The sequence below is a fragment of the Heterocephalus glaber genome, unplaced genomic scaffold (genome assembly GCF_053883595.1).
Source record: "Heterocephalus glaber isolate CG9 unplaced genomic scaffold, H.glaber_assembly_v1.0 deba00001497, whole genome shotgun sequence".
Taxonomy (NCBI): domain Eukaryota; kingdom Metazoa; phylum Chordata; class Mammalia; order Rodentia; family Bathyergidae; genus Heterocephalus; species Heterocephalus glaber.
Genome location: NW_028258320.1, coordinates 6,998,392 through 7,020,805, shown reverse-complemented (window position 1 = coordinate 7,020,805; position 22,414 = coordinate 6,998,392). Strand labels below are relative to the sequence as shown.

General features: G+C 36.2%; 1 protein-coding gene and 1 non-coding gene across 14 annotated transcripts in view; one reads left to right on the top strand and one right to left on the bottom strand.

Annotated features, from left to right (window-relative positions):
- Supt3h (SPT3 homolog, SAGA and STAGA complex component) overlaps positions 1-22,414 on the top strand; it is a 401,578-nt gene that overhangs the window by 130,435 nt on the left and 248,729 nt on the right. The window lies entirely within an intron of this gene.
- On the bottom strand, positions 15,567-15,674 carry LOC147825539 (U6 spliceosomal RNA). Its single transcript, XR_015440593.1, has one exon. It is a non-coding gene; the product is annotated as a U6 spliceosomal RNA (small nuclear RNA).

Below are 22,414 nucleotides of genomic sequence, written 5' to 3'. Positions count from 1 at the left end.
TACACCTTTTAAAGATTATGATAGCCTGGTATGATGACAAATGCCTGTTGTCCCAGCAACTTGGGAGAGTGAAGTAGGAGACTTGCCTGAACCCAAGAGTTCAAAGTCAGCCTAAGAAGCGTAATGAGATCTCTCTTAAAAAGATTGCGATACACTAACATAGATGTTTTTGATTTTTAAATAATACACTTTAATGTGAAGTGATAATTTCACACATACACACAGCATGTATTTATAATATCCAAACACCCTTCTTCCACTTTCATTCTATCCCTGGGGCCCTTTCTACTCCCTAGCAGTCACTCTTTTACTGTACTTCCAGGTCAACTATTTAAAAAAAAATTTCCATGTGTGAGATATGTGGTGCTTGTTCATTTCGCTTCACATGATGTTCTCTAGTTCCTTCCATTTTCCTGCAGTTGACAGGATTTCATTCTTATTTATGGCTGATTAATATTCCATGGTGTATATATACCATATTTTCTTTATTCACTAATTTGTTAGTGGGCACGTAGGCTAATTTCTTGTGAATAGTGCATCAATAAACATGGGGATACAAGTCAGTCTGTCTCCATCAGTTTGTCTGTCTCTATATCTCTCTTGGTGGTCCTGGGGATTGAACCCCAAGCCTTCCCACTGACCTATATCCTCAACCCTTCAAAAATTTTTATTTTTTTTATTTTGAGACAGGGTCTCACTAACATACTAAGTCCCCAGTCTGGGCTAGAACTTGTGATCTTTCTGCCTCAGCCCCCCAGAGTGCTAAGATCACAAGCATGTGCCACCACACCTGGCCAAGGGCCTTTTGTATGTTGACTTCCTTTCCTTTGAATATGCACCCAGGAGTGAAATAACTAGATCATATATTTAGTTTTTTTTGAGGAATCTCCATATTGTTCTTCATAGTGGCTCTATTAATTTATATATACCCATCAGCAGTACAATATATAGTGGTATCTTTTTTTCCACATTCTCTCCAGTATTTGTTATTTTGTGCGTTATTTTTGTTTTTTGATAATAGCCATCCTCATTGGGGTGAGATGGAATCTTATAGTTTTAATTTGCATTTTCTTGGTGGCTGTTGATACTGAGCATTTTTTACCTATTTGTTGATGAGAAATATCTACTTAAATCATTTACCTCTTTTTAAATTTAAGTACTTTATAGTTAAGTTTTTTGAGCTCGTTATATATTCTGGATATTAATCCTCTTTCAGATGAATAGCTAGCAAATATTTTCCCTCATTCTTTAGATTGTCTTTTTACTGTGTTGATTGTTTCCTTTGTTTTGCAGACACTTTGTAGTTTGATGTAATCACATTTGTCAGTTTCTGCTTTTATTTCCTGTGATTTTTGTGGTCCTAACCAGAAAATCATGGCCTACACCATTATCTTGACAAGTTTCCCCTATGTTTTCCTCTACTAGCTTCAGGTTTAGGGTCTTATATTATCATGTTTCATCCAGTTTTGAGTTGATTTTTGTATAGGACGAGACATAGGCGTCAAATTACAATCTTCTGCATGTGGATATCCAGTCATCTTGCACCATTTATTAAAGAAGCCATCTGTACTACAGTGTTTGTTTTTGGCACCTTTGAAAAGAGTAAGTTGGCTCTAGATGTTTGGATTTATTTCTTGTTTCATTGTTTAACATGTATGTTTTTATGCTAGTACCATGTTGTTTTGGCACTTAAGGCTCTATCATTTATCTTGAAACCTGGTATTGTGCTGCTTCTAGCTTTGTTCTCTGTGCTCAAGATTTCTTTAGCTATTCAGGATCTTTTGTGCTTCCATATGAGTTTTAGTATTGTTTCTAGTTCTGTGAAGAATTAGAGTTTTGATGGGGATTTCATTGAATCTATAGATCACTTTGAGTAGTATGGACATTTAAAAAAAATTTATTCATGTTTGGTTGATCTAATTTATTAAATTTATTAGTTCCAGGTTTGCAGTACATTGTGATTACATTCATTGTGGAGAGTTGGTGCATGTATATCACACATCTCAATTCTTTTCATGTCCAGGAAATCTTAACAACATTAACTTTTCTGACCCATGAACATGGGAAGGTCTTTCCATCTTTTAGTGATTTCAACTTTTTTCATTAGCATGTTGTAATTTTTATTATAGAGGTCTTTTATTTTCTTAGTTTATTTCTGGGTATTTTATTACTAGCATTACAACCACCATTACTACTTTTTGTTGCTACTGTGAATGACATTGCTTTCATAATTTCTTTCTGAGCAAAGTCATTGTTGGTACTTTATATAGAAAAGCTATTGATTTTTGTATGTTGATTTTTATATCTTCTGTTCTAATAGTTATTTAGTGGAATCTTTAAGTTTTTCTATGTGTAAAATTATATTATCTGCAAACAGGGACATTTGACTTCTTCCTGTCCTGTTTGTATGCCTTTTTTCCTTTTCTTGGCAAGTGTTTCTGGCTACAGCTTCTACTATATTGAATAAGAGTGTTAAGAATGGACATTCTTATCTTATTCTTGATCTTAGAGAAAATGCTTTCAGCTTTTCCTTACCGAGTTTGACGTTCACTTATTTTCACTGAACTAATTTCACCTACAGGGCATTTGGGGACATGGTTAGCAGTCAGTGAATATAACATGTCGTTTTTGCTGGATAGGGCAGAGGGATTTTTCTGTGAAAGAGAAGGGAAATATATATGGAAACTAAGAAAAATTTTGTTAATTTTTAATTCTAATCAGAAAAAATTTAAGGCAACACAAAGTACAACTTGAAAGTTTTTAATTAGTGTTAAAGGTTAAAGTTTTTAATTACTGTTAAAGGTTAAAGTCCGACCCAGTGTGGGTCGACTCCTAGAGAATTGGTCAAAAGTGATTTTTTCTATTAACCCCAGGAATAATAACACCTTTGTAGTTAAAGCAGATATTCCCTATATATCCCTTAAAAAGGTAAATTTCCTACTTAGATGTCTACCAAGAGCTGTTCTCCTAAATCAAAGTGGGACAACGATTCATTTTCTGTGTTGAAAAGAAGGAATGGGAAGTATCAAAGCAAGCTCCAGGGATCCGATTTCATGTGGAACCATTCTTGCCTCCTGGGGCTGTGCCCAAGAGATCTATTTTGAGCTGCCAGACTATAAAGTCAGTACTTTTTATTTATCATCATCTTTACATACAGTACTCTCTTGAACCTTAACTTTTAGAGTTATAAACAAATTATAGTGCAAGCAGTTTATCCCTCTTGATTTTTTAATACTTTTAAAATACTTTGGCTCAGTCCTTGAAATAACAGGATAGATGTTATTTAGATGTTTAAAGTGTGTTATAAAACTTGTGAAGATATGATCTGCTCAACACCCACGGTACAGAACTATGTAACTTCTTGCTTTTTCATGTAAGTAAAGTGAAGGCCAGAAACATGAACCAGTTTGCTGTTGGCAGAGTTCAAAGCAGATCCCGTTCTCCCACCTCAAGCCCATGTTTATTCTCCACTTTATCAAAATTACCTTCTTCGATACTGGAGAGCCCACTTTTTCTTTTCCCATTTGTTTCAAACTAATGAGATTTTGGTAAATAGAATCTTTTACTTTGTGTTGTTATAAATTGTGGTCTTTTGAAATTCTTTTAAAAACTCGGAGCTTCAATAGTAAATTGTAATCAACTTTAAGGAAGGGACTAAACATACAAAAAATTTTTAATACCTCTATTCAGTGTTTTGAATTGTTCTTTTTATTATTTTTTTTTTTTTTAGTACCAGGGATCGAACTTGGGTCCTTGAGCTTGTACAGCAGGCGGCAAAACCACTGAGCTAAATCTCCAGCCAAATTGTTCTTTTTAAATAGTAGCCCTCATCAAATGTTTATTAAATAAAGGAGTCGTTCTGTTTGGGGATAATGCCCCATCTAGTGCCATACATACTTGGTTCTTGGCCAATACTAAATGATATTCATTGAATAAAAGTCAATCTTCAGGGAGCCATTTTACATTTTGCATATACATTTAATTTTCTACCTTCTGCATTATTTAGATTTTTTATTTTCTAGATTTTTGGGGGGGCTTGTGTCATATAGAACAGTTGTTTCTGAAATAATAATGCATTTAAGTAGTAAAAAAGACTAGTGGATTTAGTTAGGCCACATTTAAATCATTAATTGTACCTTTTCTTTGGTACCACGGATTGAACTCAGGAACTTGTGCTTGCGAGGCAGGTGGAGGCACCACTGACCTAAATTCCTGGCCCATTTAAATCATTAACTTAGGTTTAATTTTCCCTTATTTGTAAATGAATAAATTGGGCTAGATTTCAGTTCTAAAATTATATAAATATTTTTGTAATTATAAAGAAAAACATGTAGACTCTTAATTGCAGGCTCCCCTTTTTGTCTCATTCTCTTTCTCTGATCCACCACAGTTAGACTTCCATACTCATCACTCCAGTGAAACCATGCTGAGGTCAATGATTACGTGGAGTAAACAAGATCAAGTTGTGTTTTTTTAGCACCAGACTGGCAAAACTCAAAAAGTTTGAGAATCCATGGGTCAGAGATGCTAGAGCTCAGATTCCCTTGTGTGGCATTGAAGGGCTTTCATGATTGTGGGTAAGCCTTCCCTTCTGCTCAGCTCTTATGGCAGGGACTTCTTTCTGTGTGCTAGGGCATGTGTGCCCACCGCCCTGTGCTTACAGTGTAGCTTTACCTGGAAACACCCAGCATCTGACCTACTCTGGCTCGGTTTTACTTGAGCCTCGTGAGATCTCAGATCCGGGCTCAGAGATTGTAAGTATTAAAAAGCAGTGTTGGAGCCAGGACTTCACACAGGTCTTAGTGATTAACTGACACAATAATCTGGATTTTAAAAAGTCCCAGGTGCTGCCACTACTGTTGGTCTGGGGACCACATTTGCAGAATCATTGTAAATCATTCTCCTCCCACAGAGACCCTTCAGGGACGCTGTTCTCAAATTCTTGGTCCCATCCTAGGCCTCTTGAATCAGGAACTTGGAGTGGAGCCCAGTGTTTGCGTTTCAATAATTCCCGTCATGCACAGTAAAGCTGAAGATTACTGCTTGCCAGAGAATATGGCTTACAGGTTACTATACCCTTTCCATTCCTACTCTTTCTTCAGTCAAGTCCAGAAAGAACTTCGTATCACTACACCTGTTCATTCCGTTTCTTTTTCATCCTGTAAATCCCAACAGTGCATCCTTCTATCAAATGTCAGATTACAATATTTCCTTTCTTTCCAGCATTTTTTCTTCCTTCCCTCTTTTTTTCCCTCCTTCCTTCATTCCCTCTTCCACTCTTCCCACCTCACCGTAGTACCACACACTGTTTTAAGCAGAAGAGATTTGCATTAAGCAAAACAAAGTCCTTACTCTCATAGAAATAGTGTTCAACTAATCACAGCACATAAGCAGAATATCTGTCTTCTTTCTTATAAAATGTGTTACATAATGATGGTAATGGAAAGGTCTTTGGAGAAAGAAAAGCTAGGGACCAAGGAGAGTGATGGGAGATGCTATTTGAGACAGAGCAGTCAGAGCAGGTCTCTCAGGTGCCATTGGAACACAGTCCCAAAGAGAGTAGGGGGTGCAATATGTAGATTTCTCAGGGGCAGAAGAAAGTGGGTGTTTTCACCACTTCATTCATAAGTCAAAACTGGAAACCACTCTGTTCTCCATCAGCTGGTGGATGAATAAGCAACCTGTGATACCTTCATTCAATGGAATGCTATAGTAGTCACAGTAAGAGGTAGTACATTAATCAGTATATCTCAAATGCATTATGTTGCATGAAAAAAGCCAGACAGAAAAACTAGATAATATGTGATTTCTTAATTCTAACATTCTAGAAGAGGCAAAACTGTAGTAACAGAATAGATCAGTGATTGTTAGGTGTGGGAGACCAGATGGACTAGAAATTTTGGAATTCATGAAGTTGTTATCTATCTTGATTGTGGTAGTATTTATACATCTATATTCATTTGTCAAAAAGGGTGAGCTTTACTATATGGAAATTATACCTCCCTAAGTCTGACTTTAGAAAATTCTTTGTAAATATCTTTGTATAAAGTATTCCTGAGGCCCATTGAAGATGTGCCATTTTTATCCCCTGATTTGAGAAACATTGGGTTAAATAAGTTGTCACAGACAGGATAAGAACAATTTCAGCTGGAAGTAAGTGCTTCCAAGCATGAATTGTGGGAGCCCTAGAAAGGAACATTTCTTTGTGTTCCATAAAAATATTTTGAACACCATGATCAGAGATGCAGTTTCACATGATGTGAGAGATGAACTGTAACTTTGCCAGTGCTGGATCCAAAACCTGGCTGAAGCTATTGTTATGTCTCATCAGAGGTTCAGTAAGTGCTTCTTTCAGTGTCTTCTTCATCCTCTAAATTTTTCTTAATTTGGCAAGAAGGGAAAAACTAGCCAAAAATCTTAAAATTTGATTCCATTCTATAATTTTTCATTAAATACTACAATCCATAAGGTCCTAAATGTTGAGTCTCACCAAAAGATGCAGATGAGCAAGACTTTTAAAATTATAAAATGGATGATACATCACATGAGCTAAGACAGAAAATGTTACAAAGAAATACTAAGCTCCCATTCCTTGTTTTTAAAATTGACCTTACTACCAAAACTTACTCTTAAGAAATTTAATAGGACCTCTTCCCAGTGTCTCAAATAAGGTTGTGAGTTCTAACAGCCTCTCTGGAAAGAGACAGAAGCTGTGTTATCATTTAGTAAGCCCTTTGAGAGCCTTGGAGTCGGGTGGAAAGTTTGAAGACAAATTCCAGGAGAATGTTAGACTTTATGTACCTAAAATAGACATTGTTGGTTGCCATCCTTCCTTTCCTCTTTGTTGTCAGGCATTGGGTTAAAGTGTAAAAGGAAGTGATGATTTTGACTCTGTTTTAGTGGTACCAGCAACTATCCATTTATAGCATTTAACCCATTTGGAAAATTCTGGGTTCTTTCTTCTCAGAGATCCTAGTATGCTCCTAACAATTCAAATTTAAGGCCTTTTGAAAAAAATCCATTTTATTATCTTATTAGGCAGACACCTAGGAGTGCGACTCCTGGGTTGCATAGTCTATGTTTTAACTCTACAAAAAATGGCTGAAGGATTTTCCAGTGTGATCAGCATCCTCCACTAGCAGTGCAGGAAAGCTCTACTTACTTCACATTTTCCTCAGTGCTTGCTGTTGTCAACCTTTCACATTTTAGCTATTCCTGCTGGTGTATTACAGTGTGAAAGTGTGGTTTTGATAACTAATGATATTGAGCATCTTTTCTTGTGCTTATTAATCATTCAAATACTGTCTTTGTTGAAATAGGTTTATATCCTCTGCTCAATTTTTATTGTTGAGTATGGGGTTTTTTTGGTCATCATATTACTGAGTTGTGAGGTTTTCCTGTGTGTCCTTGACACATACCCTGTATCAGGCATGTACTTTACACATATTTTCTTCCAGTATGAGGTGTATTCTCAGTCTGGCATGACAGTTTTATACAAGTGAGACCACTTAATAGTGTCACAGAGCTCTTCTGTTCTGTGTTCTCTTTTTTAAATTTCCTTTGTGTTTCAGTTAGGGTCACTTCTGTTCACCTGACTTTTAAGTTTATAGATTCTTTCCTTAGCTGATAAGGCCATCTAAGGAATTTTTCTCTGATATCTTTTATTTCTAGAACTTTTACTTATTTTGGGGTAGGGGGCTATGGTGTATCTCTCTGCTGCAGCCCTTCCTCTGTTTATGCATGTTCTGCATATTTTCGCTAAAGCCATTAACATACTAATACTAATTAAAGTCCTTATGTAATATTTTCAACATCAGCATCATCTCTGATACATATAATACAATGGGTTATCAGGTTGATTCCAGTGGGTTGTCAAATTGCTTTTTTGTGTGTTTAATTTTTTTAATTGAATACTCGATATTGTTTGTAGAATTACAGCATAGATTGGACTAAATAATATTTATTCCTGAAAGTGGGCACCTGCTGGTAAGTGAAAGTCTTTGAGTCAGTCAGTGCTTGAGTGTGGTGGAGATTTTGTTATTACGGTGGTCTTTCTTGCACTAGACTTGGGTTTTCTTCATTGGAAACTCCTATGACCTGGTGCTTACTGTGGGGATGTGTTGCTAGGATGTTTTCTCATTCTGTTCAAGGCTGGGCCCAAAAGTGTTTCCTGCTTCTTCTCCTGTGGCTTAAACTTTACTTAACTTAACTTCTCTTCTCTTCTCTTCTCTTTTTTTTTCTTTTCTTTTTCTGGTAATGGGGATAGAATTCAGGACCTTGCACTTGCGAGGCAGGTGTGGTGCCACTGAGCTAAATCCCTGGCCCCTAAACTTTTCTTTAATAGGACAAGAGAATAGTCTGGGAAAGAGGATGAGTTTCATATGTGTGCCACAGAGGCCCATGCTTACCTTTTAAAATTTGTTAAAGCTTTAACTTTTTCTTCTTACCCATTTTTATGGTGGCCACTTCTTTTTCTCTTGCTCTGTAAGTGGTGAAACAGTTTGTATATTCATTCTCTCTTGAGAGGGTTTTCTTTTTTAGATTTGTTTATTTGGTGTCTTGTAACTATAGTTCTCTGATAGGCTCTAGAAAAGTTACATCTTTGTAGATTATCTGGATGTTTCTCATTTATTCATGTATTCTAGGGTTAGGGCCTCACTATGTTTCCTAGGCTGGCCTTGAACTCCTGGCCTCAGTCAGTCCTTCTGCTCAGGCTCCTGATTGCCCTGGCTCTGGATTTTTCTCATTGTAAAGGTTGGAGCCTGGGTGTGTATGTGTGTCTTTTTGCCTCCTGAAGAACTTCCAAAGAATTTTTATATAATTTTTAAAATATGAAAAACTGGGATAAATTTTATGATAAAATATGAGTCCACAAAGAAATATCTACTTACAGCAAACTGCCTCAGAATGGCATACAGTTTCCTTTCCTGTAACATTAGGGGATCTTTTGTGGATAGTTTGAGAAGTGCTGAGTCTTACAATGAGCAAGACACAAAGGCAGGGACACTCACCTTACCACAGCAGTGGTCATCAGCAGGGCTGGCCCTGTGGGTGGGAAGCTCAGACTTACTTAAGCACTCCTTCCTGCACTCCTTCCCTGGCTGCCTCTGTGTAGAGGCTGGCAGGACTGAATGCTGTTGGTTCTTACATTTTGTGGTTGTTAGGTTCTATAAAGTCGCTAATGAACACTGAACCACACACATCTTGTATAAACTGTAATCTTAAATCCTGAAAACAGCTTATCTTATATTTTGCTTTTTTTAACAAAAGAGAAACCAAGATTCAGAGTGATAAATGATTTTTTGAGGCTACACCAAGAAAAGGTTCCAGAATTGGGGTTTAGACCTCATCCTGCTGGGCTCTGAACTGGAGCTACTTGTCTTCCACTGCACTGCCTGCTGTACCCTCTTCTTCTCGGCACCTCTTTGTGGAATGAGTCTCTGCCTCCTTGTAAGATCTCAGCTGGGAATATGTGCATATGCAACCCAGATTTCTCACTGCTCTGCTTGTGTCCATACTGATCACACAAACACTGCAGATGTTGATAGGGAAGTTGCAAGTAAAGTTTAGTGAATGTGCAGGCACCCAGGATGAAATTGCAGAGAACAAGGACCATCTCCTCAATAGTTAAGGGTGAGCATGTGACAGGATTTTGGCTAAAGAGAAATGAACATCTGCTGAAGGATTTTACTGTCTTCATAAAAGTGACAAGTGTCTAGTGCTGCATCACTCTTCCTTCTGATGTAATGTTGGAGTTGGAGAGTGTGGCAGTGGTTCTCTGACAACAAGGGGACAAGCCTGAGGATGGAAAGTGAGTGGTAAGGTAGAAGGATGTGATACTTTGTTGTACCCTGGAGCAGCTAATCCATCCTATCAATCACTTACAGGATTTTAGCTGAGAAAATAATCTCCCTCACATTTAAACCGTTAAGCTATTATTTTTAACATGGTTTTTTAATTGATACAGCCATTCTGTTTTTATATAGTATCTTTTTGAAAGGGAAAGTTAACTTACTTAACAGCAGTTGATTGTGCTTGCCACTCTGTGTATGTAGTATTTATATACTGTATTAGATAGAACATTATTTTAACTGGTTCTCTATGGCCAGATTTAGTGTACATCTGCTAAGTAAGGTGCAGCTTTTAGTGCACTTCTTTTGATAATCACAAATAATGGTGTAATTAGCAAAATGATTTGTGCCAATTTGAGCTTTGACTTTGGTGGCATATTACCATGGGTAATTAGTAATGTAGTACAAAGCTTATTAAGCTGTTTCCACTTAAGTCTATAGTTTACCTAGAGAGATTGAAAACACTGGGACTGGTTCTCAGTATATCTGTATTTCTGCCTGTTTTTGATCTGTCATCTCCCCAGTTGTATCCTAATATGCTATATGTTGTTCTTTCATTTCATAGGTCATAAAAAGATTATTCCTCTACTCAATTTTTAGGTAGGTATTAAAACAAGAAAATACATGTAAGTTCATATCCTAAAGAATACCAACCATGAAGATAAGTCTTTGGAATATACCTTAGTCTTTCCCTCCTTCCTGGTCAAATAATTTGTATTTAAATAAAATCCTTCCTTTTACTTGAAGTGAATTTCTCATTATTTGGTCTTCACTGATTATAGACAGCTTGTTATTCTTGAACTGTATACTACTATCACTGTGAAAAAGTGTTTTGATTCCTGGAGAAGAATGAGCCTCAAGGGACTTGGAGTCCATTGCTGGCTCTGTCTGTCCTTTGAGCTTACCTTGGCAGAACATCAGATAAGACTGTAAACACCTTAAGGTCAGGAACCTCAAGGTGCTAGATCTTTATATCCTCACCCTCTACCTCAGGGCTTTACAGTAGGAAGAGTCATACTTATTTCTTGAGCCTAAATAGTTTGGATATTCTTTTCTGTTTTTTAAATGAGTCATTAACTTACAGTCAGGTTATATAATAGGAGGTAATTCTGGCAACTCTGATTTGTAAAGCTGTGGTTAGAGGTCCCACCTATTGTTATGAATAGGGTTGGTAAACATAAAAAAAAATCCGTAGTTTTTAAAAGCTAGCTGTGACAGTATCTTTATCAGTTCCACTTTTTTCCCCCCTCTTTTAAATATGTTCTGAAGAGTTGCATACATTCCTATATTCTGTACCATGGTTGTTAAAAGGTCTTTATTTGATACTTGCTGTGTTTAAGGGACTGCCTGTAGTATACAAAGGAACAAAAGTCATAACTATAGTCCTAGTTTTACTGCTTTGTTGAGTGATAAAGACATTTGAATTGAATAGAAGTAGCATACAAAATAATATTTAAGTAATATAAAATAAAGTACTTGGTGATGCTGAAAAAACCTGAAAGTATAGTGCAGCAGATCTTTATTAAAAAAACTTATACTGATTGCCAGTTGTGGTCAGTCTACCAACACAGGCTTGCTATGTATTGTGTATTGAGTGTTAGTGCTTTGGAATACGGAGAGAGGTCAAGGTCAAGTAAGACACTATTGATAGCTTCAAGGAGCTGTGATCAAGTGCAGGTGCCTTTAACAGAGATACACTTTCAAATGTGATTTTTAAAAATGCAGTCCCACCTGAAGGTTTGTAGAGAAGGAAGGATGCAGTAGAAGTTCACAGTAGATAGGTTTATCTAGTGTCTGTGCTGTTAAGAGATTTCTGTTGTAGAAAAGTTGTACTTTGCCTAGAGCTCAGGTCTTCAGAGGTGGCTCTAATCAACCAAAAGTTTATCATGTGACTGTGTACTACTGTTCTTCTGAGGCTCAAGTATTAATTATATAGCTAAATCTGAGTAATACTTCCTCTGGACACCTTAACTTATCAGTAAAGCATTACCCTATTTAGAGCCTGGAAATTTTCTGGAGTGGTGAAAAGATTTTATAGAAGTAGCCTCTTATCAAGACATAGAATACAACCTTTGGATATCTAGATTTGCCTTTGTGCAACAAATTGTATTTACTAAAGATTAAATATTCTCTGTTTCTATGACTTGTTTTCCATGTTCATTGTTTTCCTATATACGGTACTTTATGTCCTATTCTACTTTTCTCATGTAGACATATAAATTCTACAGTTTTTATTTTTATTCAATCCAGTATGCATCTCAGGGACTTAGGAAAGTTGCTATAATTCACTTATATATAAAAATGTTTTTACCAACTAAAACAATATTTTTAGTTTCAGATTTTGCTATGGTTGCAGAATATTGTATGTGTTGTGCTCATTCATTTTTATGGAAAATCTTTATATCTCCAGACTGTAGAAATACTACTTACAGCTTTGTTCATCTAATTTTAGACTAATTTTTAAGAAAACATTTGGTAATACATTTAAAACGTTTTAATTCCAAAGCCCTTTATTATGCTACTTCTCCAAATACTTGCCATAGATGAATCTTTTTGGGATGTCCCTTTGAACGTTTCAAAAACTGTTAACTGCCTTATTTGGAGACCTGCTTCATATTAATCATTTTTCAAAATAAACTATATTATAGTAAATTTGGACTTTAATTGACAAGAACATAAATATGAATCACATCTCAGCCTGCCAAATGGCTGTTTAAGAGAAACATATTGGTACCTTTGTTAAAGGCCTTGGTTTAAATAATTTGAGAAAGTACATGCTATGCTTTTTAATAGCATTTGTGGTACCTACTTTCAAATGGTATTTTAAAGTTCTATTTCATTTCTCTGATGACTGTACCATAAATTTTTTTTGTTAGTTTATAACCCATCATTAATTTGCAGGATTGTGGAACATGTTGTATTATTTCTCTGGGTGTGGAGATGGGTGTGTTTTAACTATGGCTTCCAGTTTCTACTTTCAAGAAAAAATCTGGAACTGAAAATTATTTTTAAATATTCTATGACTTAACTGAAATGTATTAATATTTTACTCACATTTTTTCCCTCACATTTCTTAAACAGAAAATAAGAGTAAGACCAACAACAACAAAATGAGAAGATAATTTAAAATGGATCTCACATCAATAGCTAGGCAAAAGAAAATACTGTTAACAATTACAAATTTCTGATACAGCTATATAGAAACTAGAGTTTTATAATATATTTCAGACATGGACTCTGGCAGTTCAGAAACCATGTAGATGAATTGAGAGTTGTAGATAAATCTTCATATTTGTAGCCAGCCTCCATGATACCTATACCTGTCTCTGAGAAAGCTTGAATGATGCTGATAATGAAAGTAGATCCAGTGAGAGCAACCTGCATGTCAGTAGATCTTTCCCTAGGATCTCCATTTGATCTGTGCTACCTCAGTTATCTGATAGAGCAAATTGAGTTTTCGAGCCTAGAGGCCCAATTAGGTAGTCAATTAAGTAATTTGAAATTGCAAATTCTTGGGAAATATTCTGAGCAGGGGGTTTTAGATGTATCCAGTAATAATCTTTCATGTCTTGAGAGGTGAAATCAGTGTCATTGTGTCTGCTACTGCCATGCATCATAGGAAAGTGGGCCTGTTGCTTTGCCAGAAAAAGCAGATGGTCAGATCTGTTCAGTAGAAGAGCACATTGTCCTTGAATGGTAGAGGCTTGACCACCTGCACAAGTGCCTGGAGAACTGGACAGCTTTGCCTTTCGGTGGGAGTAAGAGGATGGGAATGTAAGGATATAACTCTTAACACCATTTGACACACATCATTATGGATTTTGTAATGCAACAACAGTGATGGACACTCAGGAGAGTTGAGAGGTGCATTTCTTGCCATTTCGATTTGAACTCATTTGGTCTTTTTTTTTTAAATTTTAATTACTTTTTATTGAAAACTGCACTGAACACTAAATGTCCACCATTACAATAAACGAATACAGTAACGGTAACTCACACTAAAACAAAACATACTTCTGGATAGCCATTATTTTTCTGTTTGGGACAGTTTAAAGTTTTTCTTTTGTCACAAAAACAGGAATGTACCTATACAAAGGCTCAAAATAGGCCATCTTTTTTAAAAAAAAGGCAGTGATTCACAAAAGACTATGGCTAGAACATGTAATAGTTGATACAAATCTAATAGGATTTGTTAAAATCGGTCACTATAATAACACATCTGAAGTGTTCTTGTATAAAATGTCACATGAAGAAAAGAATTTATCAGTGTCTAAAAAAGTGGGTTTGTTCATAGACAATCTGACAAGTTACCATAAAAAGTGTTTCCTGAGACATAAGGAAATGCAACATTATTCTTCTTGAACCCTTACAGTTCAAGACTTTCCACTCAATAAAATAGTTGAGGATCTGAAACTGAGAAAATACATTTGAGTACAAACAGCTTGAAACTTAACATTTTTTTCTTTTTTGCATCATCAGAGGATATTACTGAACTAACAACCAACTTGTGTGCTCAGTATGCAGTTCAAATGTGAGAGACACCTCTCTGTACAGGAGCCTGTGCTCTTCAGTCCTATTCATGCAGATGTCTAACAGTCAGTTTTCTCCCCATCTTGTAGTAATTTAATCTTCCTGTTAATAAAAAGAGGTAACAAGCCCCTGTAGACCAAAGGGACTAGAGTCATAAGATGGGGATTTCCTCTTAACATTTTTTTATTTTGATGTTTGGAACTCTTTTTTTTTTTTATTTTGACAAGGCAAGTTTTTACTTTTGCAAAAGGCCACAAGCACACCATGAGGTAGCAGGCATACAGGAAGGCTGTAGCAGGCTCTTTTTATTCTTAATGCAAAGGAGGCAGCTGACCTCTTTCCCCATTGACTGAATTGAAGGTTCAAAATCTACCCCATGTGTGTCCTATTTATTTCACTTAAGAGTATGGCCTCAATATGCATCCATTTAGCTATAAATGACTCTAGTTTCTCGTTCTTTATGGCTGAGTAGTACTCCATTTTATAAAAAAACCACATCTTCTTTACCCAGTTTCCAGTTTATAGGCTGATGTTTGGAACTCTTGATGCAAGATTCTAGAGCAAGGTGCTCAGGACCTGCTGTGTCCAAGGGACTTATAAAGGAAAAAGTTCTATTTATTCTTTGTGATTTGATGCACAGGTGAAAACTTAACACACAATAACAGAATTTGGTCATTAATAAGTCACGTCCTAGTCTTTCAGTGCTTCCGCAAGCAGACATCTTCAGTTTTCTAGCTCTTGTAGGTTTAACACTGCAACATCAAGGATGTGTATGTCCAGGATCAGTTAAAAAGACTGTCAGACTTTTTTCTTAGTTCATCCATTTTTCACTGTCTCTTGGTCCCAAGTTTATCCAAATGATTACCTTTCAGTATTCTCTGCTATTGTTCGTTGGGGTGCTCTCGATTATCCTCGTGTTTTGTGGGTTGGTTGGGAGAGGGAGCTTGGGAAGGATGTGCCACTGTGGGGAGGTTGTGAGTCACCGGGATGCCTCCAGCGATAATGCCTTCTATGGCTGCAGGAAGTCCTCCCGGGACCACACCTACAATGCCTGGTAGATACCTGTGTGTGGCACCATTGAGCTCAGGATGAATTGCTTGCGTGTCTGTTACTGACCAAGAAGCTGATGTGATGAAGCCCTTGTTGACACAGTTTCTTAAGCTTTCTGGGATGCGTCCTATGAAAAAAAATATGGAACGCTTCCACGAATTTGCGTGTTATCCTTGTGCAGGGGCCATGCTAATCTTCTCTGTATCGTTCCAATTTTAGTATATGTGCTGCCGAAGCGAGCACTGGTCTCTTATTTTTTGTACTTGCAACCCCACTTTTCCCAGTGGGAGAACCCCACTGACTAACTGGGACCATCTTCCTCAGGTTAATTGGTAGTGGATGTCTGTTAATGTTTTCCTCATCATCTACATATTCCTAGTGGCAGGTGCTAATAATATTTATATCATGATATAAACTCAAGTTGAGTTTCTGCATGGTATGAAACAGGTGATGGTGCACAACACGAGTACTTCTGGAACCCATTCATGTGCCATGATAGCATGACCATTAATGAGTAAGTACATGGCACTAACCTCATATTCAAGGTACCCCCTATCTATCCTCCTCTTAGTAAGATTGCAAAAATGCCTGTCTAGAAAAGGGTTCTCCTTCATAGAGTCCAAGTATTTGGAGATGGTTGTAGTCAATTCTGATAATGATCTAGAACAAAGATTCTCGTTCTTAATTCCACATTAAGATCACCTTTTTAGCTTTTTAAAAATACTAATGCCCAAATCCCTACCTAGACCTGTTGAATCCTGATCTCTTGGGGTTGGGTTCCTCTTTTGGTTTTTCAAATCCACTGGTGATTTTATGTGTAGCCTTGGTTGAGAATAACTGATATAGAATGAAGGATTGATGTCTTACAAGTGAAAAGTTAATACTGGTTTTTGGAAATGTTTAAAAATTATTGTTTTTTTAAAATAGCATGCCACTTAAAATTGAAATTTATATCTTAATTACATATTGGTTGCAAAGCCTCTCCAATTATGACATTATTGAAACTTCTTTCTAGAATAGTTTATATATAAACATCATGGAATTGAATAATTTTGAAATTTTTAAAAAGTGAAGGTTTCACCACTGTTTTTAACAGAAAAAAAAATCACACTTTTGCCAAATGATTACACTTTTTAATGGAACCATTGGAAATGGTAGTCCTTTAACTTACTAGTGTTCTCATCAAATCAGCAGAGAATCAAGTATGTACGTGTTTCTTGATTTTTAACTAGATTATTGGATCCCCATTTTTTCACAAGAACTATAGAAATGATGGCATTAATCATGGAATTACTTCTTTATATTTCTTAATGAAAAATTTAGAAGTATTTTTAGAAGTTATTCTAAAAATCATTCTAAAATACATAGTTTAAGAGAAAGCCAAGACTTACATATTACATATTAATTTCTGCACACCTGTTTATAATTACTGCTACTGATTGAAGCATTAAAGAAAACTTGTTATTTTGTGCTGATAGAATTGTTAATACTGTATTTTGGGGGATTTGGCAGATGAATATTGCAAAGGTGGTATTAATTTAAACATTTTTATAACTTGAAATCATTCTAGTCATATGAGTACCAGAATAGACCACAAAGAGGAGAGGAGGATGGGATTTTGAACTGTGTGGTGGTCATTGAGCTGATGCCTTTAAACCTAATGGGAGGGTTATCCTAACAAGTGTTTGCATGGAGCCTTTTGACCATCCTAGAACTCAGGAAGGATGCAGCAGTTTTGTTAGTTAAAAGCACTATACAAATGTTGAGGATGTCTGTGTGACATTAGGGGATTTAAAGGGTTTTGTCATCCTGTGATAAGAACAGAACCAGGTGGCTATATTCTGTGGCTTAGGATGTGGGTTTAGGTGGTTCTGCCAGTTACAGGCACTGAGGGAAACAAGTTACATGTGCAAAATTAGCTGTTTTTTAGCTCCTAGAAGCTTGGTAGCATGTTTGCCATAGAATCTTGGCCTTTGTTTGTTGTTTGTTTGTTTCAAGCTTTTTTTAAAAAAAATTCTTGAGTGTATAGATGGGTCGTGCTGAGGAGTAGGTGAAAGTCCTGAGTTTGGCTTTATTCTTACAGAATGTGAATGTTAGTTGGATTCTTTGCCATGAAATATTTTTAGAATGTGAATTTGCCTCTATTCTTACAGAATGTGAATGTTAGTTGGATTCTTTGCCATGAAATATTTTTAGAATGGGAATTTGCCCCTTTGCAGGTAGGTTTGCCTGCAGCATGTGGATGAATGACATTTCCGCATGTCCTTCAGCTGAGGCTCATTGACCTGGAAGGTTCGTCTCCTTACTCCTAGAGCTTCTCCTCAGCACAGTGACCTGGAATCTCAGCCTTGCCCTTAATCCTTACATCATTTTTTTGTGATTCATTGAAAAACAGCATTCTTAATTAATATTGTGTAAGGCAAAAATCTACTCAGTATTTTTATGAGAAAATTTATGATTTTTATCTATGTGTGATGTAGAAATTAGAGGGACCAGTTTAATCACAGATTCTTAGCAGGTCAGTGATCTTGTTAAGTGACTATTTATTCCATAGTGATTTCGGTGCTGCCCTTTTCAAACCTGCCTGCCTTTTTAAGATGTCCAGAGTTATCCTCTAAATTACAGATCAAGTCCTACCTTCTCCACAGAAGCCCTGGGTCCACTGTCTCTGTAGCAGACTATCAGGCATAAGTTATCTTGCTTAATCCTGATGTCAGTCTTGGAAGTTCTTGTCCATGTTTTTCACCATTCAGTAATTTCTTCATTAAATCAACATACACTCAGCACCATCTTCCAGTCATTTTGCTTTAATACTCTCCTAAATCCTTGGTATATAATAAACTATATTTGAATGAATGAGTGATACATATATCAAGAAACTTGTATTTTAAATCAAGTAGACAAAAGGTGTTGATCTTTAGGATTCTTCTCAATTTAAAATTATTTCTAAGTTAACTAGTCACTATTTCCTCAGGTAACACTGAATATGTCTTATTATTTTGAATAGCCTTACAGTTTTTTTTTTTATTATTAAGAGTTCTTTCTGAAATCTGAGAAATATGTTGTAGTGTTTTCCGTAGCAGCTGACTAATTCCTACTGTCACTCTTTGTATTCCTCTTAAGGGATTAATTCATTCAGCCAATTCTATTGTGTGCCTACCATGCCTGAGGCATTGTTGTAGCCACAAGGGCTAGTGGGCAAGATGAAGTTTCTGTTCTCAAAGGTAAAACAGAAAACACTCTAATAATAAAATAAAATAGGGAAAGGGGATAGAATCTGATACAAGCTGATCTTTTTGTTACCAGAGTCCTAGGTTAAGGGACTAGGACTTTCCAGCCACTTGCCTCAGAAACCCAGTGAAAAATTAACGGTGAAAGCAGGAAAGAAATTTATTCAGTATAGCTACAGTGGGAAGATGGGGGATCCAGCATCCTCAGCCCTGTCTTCAGGGGTACTGACATGAGCTTCAGGTTTAAATAGGGGAAAATGAGGCGCAGGGCAGAAGGTGTGTATAATTAAGTAGTCTTGGCCACAGCCGTGGTCTGATTGGTCATTATCACAGCAGTTCTGGTTCTTCCCAGGCTATGGAAGTAGAATTGCTAGAGGGGGGCTCCTGCTTAGGGCTTAACCTCATCACAGAGTGATGGACCGGCAAAGTTGTGCTGTTCTGGGAAAGGTACAGGGCAAGTACCAGAGATTTCTAAGTGCGTCATGGGAGTATCTGGAACATCATATTGTTAAGGCTGGCAGTTGAGGATCTGCTGATTATGATGTCCATGCAAATGATGAAAATACCTTAGTGACTCTCATCTTGGTATTTTATGAACATTCCTTAATTGATTAACATGCCTATACCGAATGGGGATCTGGCCTAAAGTTTAGGGGAATAAAGGAGGCAGATACAAAGGAAGGGAAAGATGTGAAGCTTTTATCCTGCTTTTCAGGGGCCTGTTGGGCATCTGGGGACCCAAGCAGTTCTACATCCCTGTTGCAGTCCTGCAGTCCTATAATTTTCAGTAGAAGGTCAGTCCGAAAGGGAATAATTGATCAGAGATCTGAAGCTGTGCCCCAGTGTCTGGGGAAAGAACAGTTCAATCTGAAAGAATATAAATACCTCTAGATGTGTTTGGGGAACAGCCTGAAGACAGTTTGATAAGGGTAGAAGGAAAGTAGTAAATGAAGACGAGAAAGTATGATATGGTCAGGAGTTGTGATATTATTTAAACGTGTGTATTAACCAGAAGATTTTGATTAGGAAGATGTGATTACATTCAAAAGGATTATGCCAGCTACTATCTGGAAAAAAGACTTCAGGTGGGACAGAGGTGAAAGTGGAGGGCCAGACAGAGGGCTACCACAGTAGACAAAGTAGAGATGATGGTCACTTGGAGTAGGAAATTGGTCTCTCCTCAGATTCTGGAAATATTTTGAAGATAGCTGGCAGTATTTGCCAGTAATCATATGTGAAACACAAAAATGGAGAAGTTAGAGATGATTCTAAGGCCTTTGGGCTGAAATTGGGTGAATGATGGTGCCAACAAGATAGTAAAGGAGTAAATTTGGGAAAGAAAAATAGAACTTGACAGTTGGATATGTTCTGTTTGTGATACTAGGTTAGTGGTTGGATCAGAGAGTCTGAAATTCTGGGGGAAAGTGAGAATAGACATTTAAACTCAGTTTACAGTTGGAATTTAAATCCTTGGGACTAGATGTGATCACCTAGGTAGTATATATTGAGAAGTGGTCTGAGAAGTGAGCCCTGAGGCATAAGTTAGTGTATCAAGGAAAGACAGAATCAACCAAAGAAACTGGGAAGACGTTGCCACTGTGATAGAAGAAAACTTAGAGGACGGTATCAGGAAGAAGCTGAGGGTCTTTGTCTAGGGCCTAACTGGCTAGCATATTGATGGACAATACTTTTTACAAAAGAGAACATCTGATATGAATTGATGTTAATTTTAAAACCACATTGAATTGGAGTGCTGTTAAAATTAGAAATTAAAATTATGGTTTAACTTTCACAATTATTTTTAAAATCTACTACCCATTGTTTAAAAATGTAACTAAAGCTAACAGCTTTTTGTTCTTAAAGGCCTGATTTAAGCATTTCTTTACCTAACCCCTAAAATCTAGTGTTGTTCTAGTTTCTGTGTATTACCCTTAGTGAGCAAGCATGTGTGTCTGTCTCTCTATGTATATGTATAGATATACATGCATATGTACATTGATAAACATTTCCAGTAGTATATGAGCAATGTTAAGTACAGATATTCTGAAAAAGCTTCTGTCAGTATATATGTTGTAAATAGTATATCGGCTCCTACTCTTGTTTTAATTTGCTTTAGAGAGGATATTTAATAATAAATTTAAAATTAGTAAGTTAAAATAATTTTCCCCTGCACTGAATTATAAATTCTAAATGAAAAATAAAGCTTTACATATAAGTACTAAAGTTTATTAAACGATTTAGTTTGAGTTCATTTAGTTTACTCTGTGGATAGCCAGTTGTCACTTTTTAAATATTCTGTTCAGAAATTCTTTTTCCTGTAAGTAGTGTTAGGAAAAAATTAAAGTTGGAGAAATATATGTGAAATCTTTTTATTTGGATTTCAGAAAGTTACTTTGCTGACTAGTTACTGTTTGCTGACTAGTTACTTTTGTGCTGAGTTCTTTGAAAGCAGATTATAAAGATCACAAGAGATTCTGAATTTAGATTACTTAATACTGTCTAGAGAAAAATGTCTCATTTTGTCATCTTTCTCATCAAAGTTTGACCAGCAGACTCCAAGTATTTTAAAATATATCTTTATGTATATTATATGACAGCTTTAGTAGAACAAAAATTTCAAAGACTCTTCATATGTTTGACCAGACATTAGCATGTCCGTCCAACTAATGTTCAGTTAAGACTTGATAGAAATTTTAGGGACCCATATGTGGAACTGTATCAGAATGTTACTCTGAAATAAAAATGAGAATAAAATAGAACTTTGAGTTTTTAGCATTGAAAATGTGTGATTTTTATATATTCTAATTTGTTTTTTTGGTTTGTAAGTACCCTCGAATCAGAATAAACTTCAGTTTGAAAAATAATTATTTTTAAAACTTTAAGTTTTCAACCCTAGTTGTATGCACTTAGCGTCACTTTTAGGAGCTCTTAAAAAACCTGATGCCAAGGCACCAGATCCTCAGATTCTGCTTCAATTTGGCTGGTATGGAGCTCACACATTTTTCCTAAGTTCTTCAGGGAATTTTAACATGCAGTCAGTTATAGAACCACTGTATGAAAGCCTGAATAAAAGCCTGTATGCTGCCTGCATAAAACAGGGAAAATTTACTAAGATACTCTATAACATTTTAGCTGTGTAATAGTAGATGTACAATACCTTCAACTTTTTTCCAAGTTTTTGCTCAGATTAACATATTTTAGACATTGCTTACTATCGGCAATTGTTCCTTAGTTTACCCTTGCTCTGGTTTCTGGTTTGTACTAGATACAAAGACATGTGTCTGTTTTACATGTTACAGCTTTTTACAAGAATTTCACATGACACAGCTTTTCTTCTCTTAAGCATCAGAGAGGTAATTTTAAAATCACTTTTGCAGCTGACATTTATTGTCTCTCACTTGACTTGGCAGTGATGATATTCCTTAGAGAGTATCTGTTAATGGAAAAATTGTAGAGAACTAGTGAGGATTTCTAGGAGAGGATTCATTTTCTGTTATTAACTTGCTGCTATAGACTACACATGGGCAAAAAGGGATTTAAGTGTTGTACAGATTTTCTACTCGAATTATTCTTGTCTTTTTTTTTCATTTGGATTTTCCTTTTAACTGTAATAGGTCACAGGTAGCTGCAAGTTAGAATTTATGGGCAGTAAGTTAAGTGAAAAATAGCAGTGAAATCTACTTCCAGTATTGATAATGTTGATCATTTGTAACTCATGTCATGATTATTCTTTTGTGTAGGTAACTTTTGTTT